The sequence below is a fragment of the Papaver somniferum genome, chromosome 6, assembly GCF_003573695.1.
Source record: "Papaver somniferum cultivar HN1 chromosome 6, ASM357369v1, whole genome shotgun sequence".
Lineage (NCBI taxonomy): Eukaryota > Viridiplantae > Streptophyta > Magnoliopsida > Ranunculales > Papaveraceae > Papaver > Papaver somniferum.
In genome coordinates this window covers 27,235,768-27,242,753 of record NC_039363.1, presented here as the reverse complement: position 1 = coordinate 27,242,753, position 6,986 = coordinate 27,235,768, and the positions used below count along the sequence as shown (strand labels likewise).

The 6,986-nt window shown below is 36.0% G+C and overlaps 1 long non-coding RNA gene across 1 annotated transcript; it reads right to left on the bottom strand.

Moving 5' to 3' along the window:
• Positions 1-581: 581 nt before the first annotated feature.
• On the bottom strand, positions 582-1,893 carry LOC113285561. The gene is made up of 2 exons (XR_003328746.1): positions 1,691-1,893; positions 582-892 (listed from the first exon to the last, which is right to left on the bottom strand). It is a non-coding gene; the product is annotated as an uncharacterized LOC113285561 (long non-coding RNA).
• Positions 1,894-6,986: the final 5,093 nt, after the last annotated feature.

The window sequence follows — 6,986 nt, the reverse complement described above, 5'->3', positions numbered from 1 at the left end:
AAGTGCAGTTCAGTGAATAGTACCGTGAACTATGAAATAATCGGACATAAAGGTCTTCCAAGACAACCATTCACAAATTAACATATAATAAAGTTTGTGGATCCAATGAGTTCTACGCATGAAATGACTGCTTCTTACTGTAATGGCTAAACACAAGAAATGTAAGAATTTAAGGTTGAAATTTAGGAGGACATTAATCTATATACGAAGATAGTTCTATGTGTCTCCCAAAAAAACACATTGATGGTAAATCTGCAACTGAAGACAACCCAATCAACACTAAGCTCGCTCTAATTTTTAAAATGAAATGCTCAGATTCTTAATGAAAACAAACCAAATCCCAAACAAAAAGCTAACAAATCAAAATAAATTTGGAGAGCCAAACTTGTTTGGCTTTCACGAATGCTTCCAATGAATTTGAGACATCGGTGAAATCCATCACCAAACTATGGATAAAAAACCAAAGTCTATAAGAAAGGGTTTTGAATGATGAGCAAAAGAGATTTTAGTGATTCCACTAAAATCAACAAAAATTGAAATGGCTCATGCCGTCGATTTTCTGCAATGATACCGACCCATAATTTCAAAAATAATCCCCAACTGATGTTCTTATTCAAATAGTTAGTGTAGGACAATGTAACACCTTGGTGCCAATTAAAATTCAAGTGGTAACAATTATAATCAAAGATTCAACTGGTACAATCTAAGTTTCGTATAAAAAATGAGAAGAAACCCTTAACATCAAAATTGAGAAGGAAATATATAGAGGTCCAGTTCATTTTCAAGGGTTTAGGCTTATGTTTATTTCTTCTTAGGAGATCCAATAATAATGATTGCTGAGGTGAACTTGAGTGGCATCTCTGAACTTTGTTAGTCTGGACAGTCTGGTATCCTGAAATCACAGTGTAGAAGCTATAAGAGAAACAACATTGTGGTACATAATAGAGAACAAGGCGTATGTATCTGGTTAAGGAGGAAAGCAATAACAACTCCATAACAGCAATTAGCATCAGCAGAAGAAATTCAACCAGGATGATAACGAAGTTGGGCAATAACCTAAGATTTAAACATAGATTCAGGGCGTCAATTTGAATCCCTCGTAAAGAGCAAAGTAACAATCTTCTGGTATGGATAGTTTATTGTTTTCCCAAAAATTGAAGTTACAGAAGCAACCTTACCAATCAACCCCCAAGAATCCATATCAACCCAGATTTCTTAGTAATATGCACATCTTGAAATCCAGAATCATCATCATGAAACCATCCAGATATAGTGATCAACCCAGATTTTAGTAATGTGCACATATTGAAATCCAGAATCATCATCATGAAACCATCCAATTCATCGAACTTATGATTCTATTAAGACTCTGGAGAATTCTCTATGCGAATCTGATGAGAAACTCAAGAGTTTTGTGCCTATTCTGTATCTCTACTCTCGTTCGCAATTCTGTTTCTCAGTACTCCCTACTCTAGAACACAAAAGAGCAAAACGTAAAACTGTTAACCTAAGGAAGAACAATAATTTAAAACACAAACTTAGGTTAAAATTTAACGGACCTTTTTAAAAAAAAACTTATTTAAACATTCATACAAATAATGAATCAAACTTAATCAAAATTTAAATGCAAATAATGAACCTAAAGTCGAATTTTCGGGAAATCAGATAACCAAGACTGGAAAAACCATACCCGTAATTTGAGTTTTGCAATCCCTGTTGATGTGAGAACTAATTTGAGTTTTGCAATTCTGATTGATCTGATAACTAAAACAAAACTGAAAATCATGCAGAACATCCCCGTGACTAACAAAATGGAACATGCGTTTTCCATGTTTAATGATGTAAGGTGGGAAGACGAAGAATTTGAGGGTGGAGGATTTTGGGACTGAGATAGCTATAGAAAACAATGAGTACCCACGGTTACTCATTCCTCTCCTTAAAAGCTAAGGCACACGTGCGGAAGAAGAATTTGGTATGGACAACCACGGCCATTAATTTATCTTTGTCAAGGAAAAATCTGGACCACCACTTACACAGATAAACTTAGACAAACTGTGTTTTATACTCTTGACAAAATCTCATCAAATTTCACAAAAAATTAACAACTGAAAAAGGGATATACATTAACTTATTTTGGAGCATACTGTACAACAATACTCCCTGGTTTTTTCCATGCCAGAGACTAAAAGACTTATATTATATCTTTAGTTATCACTTCATAAATACAAAAAATTTCAAGAAAATTCAAAATGTTGAAGTTATGATAATTTGTGGACTAACGCAGTGGAGAGACTATACAAAACAGTAAAATGAAAAGATTCCTCACAATTATAAAGACACATTGCGTGCACGACGTCCGCCACTGCTCAAGAACAACCCAACATAGAAATCATTTGCTCCAACTTGACTCCAAAGCTATAGAAAAATTGAACTTCCACCTGCAAACAAAACAACGCAAAAACACATCCATGGTTGCATAAGAAGTCAGTTACCAGAACTATATAAACATTATTACAAACAGAAGTTACATAGCTTCTAGTAATTTGCAAACAACCATCCTTCATTTCTACATAATACTTGCAACCTGGACATCATCTCCACTTCTTTTTCCCTCGGTTAGTTTTGTCAATGACACACCTTCTTGTGCTCCTCCTCTCTTTAGGTCCTGGTAGCTGCCATGGCCTAATTTCTGCTTCCTCCTCCTCTAGCGACAGAGATTTAACCTAAACAAGAAAAATAAAATAACATTAAGCAACTAATCACAAACCCCACGAAACTCTTATTCGAAACACATAATTCCAAGAAAATCAACATAAATTTGAAACCAAAAAAGCAAAAGATGACCCCAAAGAAGCAAAATCAAATCATTCGAATCAATTCAATCAACTTGAACTTCAAAGGAAGACAACGCAAAGGGTGAATAATTTATTACCTCCTCTTTTCACAGCAGTAACAATGCAATCCCTTGGATAAATGTGGATAGGTCATAAAAAAGGTAGGCACCATAAAAACACATCAATCACGTCAGGAAAAACCCAAATGAAATTTGAGAAAATGAAGATTCTGATAAATAAATTAAAAATTAAGTTATTACCTTAACTGTATGAACCTTAATTGTAATCGATCATAAAGCCCAATTTAATTAAGAAATTATACTACCTTCTGAAGTACTTGGTGGCAGTGCAGATCTCTGGAGAAAGTAAAAACCTAAAATATTTACCACCATAAAAAAAACTAAATGAATAATAAAAAATGGAAACCTTAAATTGAAGCATACAGTGAAAAAGAATACTATAAAATCTCATAGTTGCGTTTTTACCTTTGTTGCGATTTGGATCCATCATAATCCAGAGTATTTACAGAGATGTTCATATTTTATTTGTTGCAAAGAATACCAAACACGCGAGAGTGGTGGGAGAAGGAAGAGGGAGGCTAGAAAGAGATGCGAAAGTTAATGGCAACGAAGAACAATTTTTTCCATATAATATCAAATGCCACACGTGCGGTAGAAGTGTTTGGTCTGGACAACCACAGTCGTGGGTTTATCTTTGCCAAGGACAGATCCTGACCACTCTTTACATAGGAAAAGTTATCCAAACTGTGCCATGTATTCTTGATTTTTTCATGAGTATGAAATCATATTTAACCTATTTTAGAACTTAAACCAACTTACTTCGCAAACAGGTATGAAAACTTAAGTTCAGGACATTGGTCTTGTCCGATAGTTCGCAAACGAGTATGCATATTGTCGTACCGGACCGCAACTCATATGAAACCGTTTGCAAATGGATATGCAAACTTAGTTCCCGGACTTTGACAATAAAAAACGTTTGCATACTTGGTTCCCTGACCTGAATCACACTGCAACATTTTGCATACTGTGTTATATCCAGACAATGGTTATTTGTTTTAAACTCCCATTTAAATCATTGAAACATCCTTAGAAGACGACAATAGCTGTCTCACACAAACTATTAGCTTATAAGTAATTTTCAAGTGATCGAATGATCAGTACGAAACATTCCGAGTCTACATCAAATGACTGTCTCACACAAATCATGTAAGATGTTTCAAGACAATTTTCACATGATCATCCTTTGACTCATTGTTTAGTTTCCAACAAATAAATCGTTTCCAACTAAACTTGTCAAGAATAATGATGAATGTAGTTAAAGCAAAAAGCTTTCCAACACATATTTCGAGAAAGATATAAGCGAGTTAAACTCAGCTCAAAATATCAAATGTGTATAATATAAAGTATATATATCTATACGACTTAGTCTCAATAAGAGATTGAATTGAATATACTTCTGAGTGATAGATAAGTTTTAGTCTCCACATGATCGGTTGTCAACCGTCAAATACAATTTCACTTTCTTACTTAACTACGATAATATAGTAACTGGTAGGAAAGAGTTCGTATCCACATAGAGGCTTTTGTTGTTATGTAATTTTCAGTTTCTTAGATAACCAAAGGGGGTTTTTGTTTTAGCAAATAAAATAAAGTAAAGCAAAGCAAATAGTTGGAATAATCAATAAGGAAAAGATATTGGTCATGGGATAGTATCATTCACAAACATGTATTTTCATCAATGACTAGAATTGATATTTTAATCTCGCATTTATTAAAAGTCATAGGATACCTTGATCGCAAGAATATCCCGCTAATTCCCTAATTTCATCACAACCACATTAAAAGATGCATATGTGAATTCTTCCTAGAAAGCAACCCAAAGTGTAAAAGCACAATTAAGTTTAACTCCCTAAAAGCTTTAAGATTTATGGAATAAGACTAATCAAAGCAAACAAACGTGTAAAAGCACTAATTCGTTTTAACCAAGGTTATGATTCATATGTGACTAGTAGGATATATCACTACAAGCACTACCCACAATTATGCTACTTAAAATCAGGGACAAACAACTTTTTCGGATTGAAAAGCTTAATATAGCTCTAGATATGAAAGCAAATCGGATTGATTCCGGACTCAACCAATCAAACAATCAAATCATATGATAAAATAAACCATGAATCATAAACAATAAAGTTGAGACAAAACTAATTCATAGAATCAAATAACATGCTTGAGAAATAAACTTTTATCCCATAACCAATAATTGTATTTAGTTACTCATAATAATGGAATTCATCATAATCATAATCAATAAAATAAAGAAGATGAAAACAGACGAAAGCAAACCCTAGAAGAAATTCTCTCCAAAGCTCCAAGTAGAAAATAATACGTCACACCCCAAAGTTGTAGAAGTCTCTCTCCTTTTGGAGCTTTCTTGTGTCCAAAACTAGGTCATATTCTCAAAAGTCCATTAGATAGAAGTCCTCCAAGCCCATGTGTGGGAAGAACCCATGTAGAAATTGTACCCAAAAGTTGTCACCGGAGGTCCCACAAGGAAGCCGGAAGTTGGCCTGAAAGTTGTCGGAAAGTAGCTCAGATGACCGGCAAAGTTCATCCGGTAACCGGTCATAGTCAGTCAACTCGGTCAAAGCTCAGCCGAGTCAGGATGAATCATCGAGTTAACTCAGTGATGTCAGTTACATGTAGTCAGACCTGAGACAGAAGCTAACTCAGCTAAGTAGGCTAGGTTGCCAGGCCAAAGCCATTTTGCCACGGCCTACTCCTGTGTTGCACCATCATGGTGTAACACTACTCAAACCTGGACATGATGGCTGGTCATTCTTCGCAGCTACAGTTTCAAACACAACACCAGCACAACCCTTACTCAATTTTTTCTTCCAACTTTTGCACAACTGCAAATGCATAACACCTGGGGTTTCCACCCTATTGCAGCATCACCACTGCTTCAGCCACCATATCCCTGGCAATACATACTCAGCTCCATTCCCCGCAATGCCTCAAATCTGAACAACCTTGCCATCTGCATCTCAACACCCTGCAATTAAGTTCATTTCCACACCAGTGCAACTAGTTTGTAGTTCAGTTCACCGTAAACTCATTAACACCAACCATGCTCTACCTATAGCAGCACAAATTCCTTCTTTGCAATTTCACTATCCCCACATACTGCAGCTTCAATTATCAATACACTGCCTGCTTCTTCTTGCACCTCCTTTCAACACCACTAACAGCTGCCATTTCAGTTCCTGCAAATTCAGACTCAAACAAACCTTTTAATTCTTCATTGTTCACTGATCATCACTGGCACAGAATCACATGTAACTGCACACCCAATATCTTCCCTGTACAGCATGTAACAGCACCAGCCTTGGAATCAACATCCTATTGTAATCCATTGCAGCAACAACAGCTAACATTCATGAACAAGATCGGCAGCTCAAACTCAACCAGAACCTGTAATTGCATCCATTCCCATATCTCAGTCATTCCATTTCAACCACCACCTGCAGTCTCGCATATAACCAACACCATCTTAGCAGCACCATTTCTTCCATTGCTTCGCCAGCTGCAACAATCACATTTAACTAAGCTCCATATTCTCACTGTAATTTCACAGAATCTAACACAAACCCAGATCAACTCCATAAACCATTGGTAATCACCCTCAACAACACATACCACCTGAATTTGGTTGTTTCTCGTCACCATCTTCTTCTTCCTTGATTCTAAATCTCAAATTCAGAAACCCTTTGAATAACCACAAACCCTAAATCCGTCACAAATATCAACAGCGAGCAAACATCAACAAATTCCTTATATCCTTCATATCCAGTATCGATTCGGCTGAAAACCCATCTTCCTTGTTCACCTGAATTCAAATTCAACCCCAACGAATCTGTAATTCTTGTTGATTTTTCATCATTACTGGCTGCAGTTCACAATCAAACCCAAAATAAGATAAGACAACCCATCTCTGTGAAGCTCTCCTCTTTATACTGCACAAAGTCACCAGATACGTCTTCTTCAAAAATCGCAGCTCAAAATCCTTCTCTCTGTAGTGGTGCCGCCATTGTTCCGACCGAGAAGGAAAACTAAAACTAATGAGAGAAAT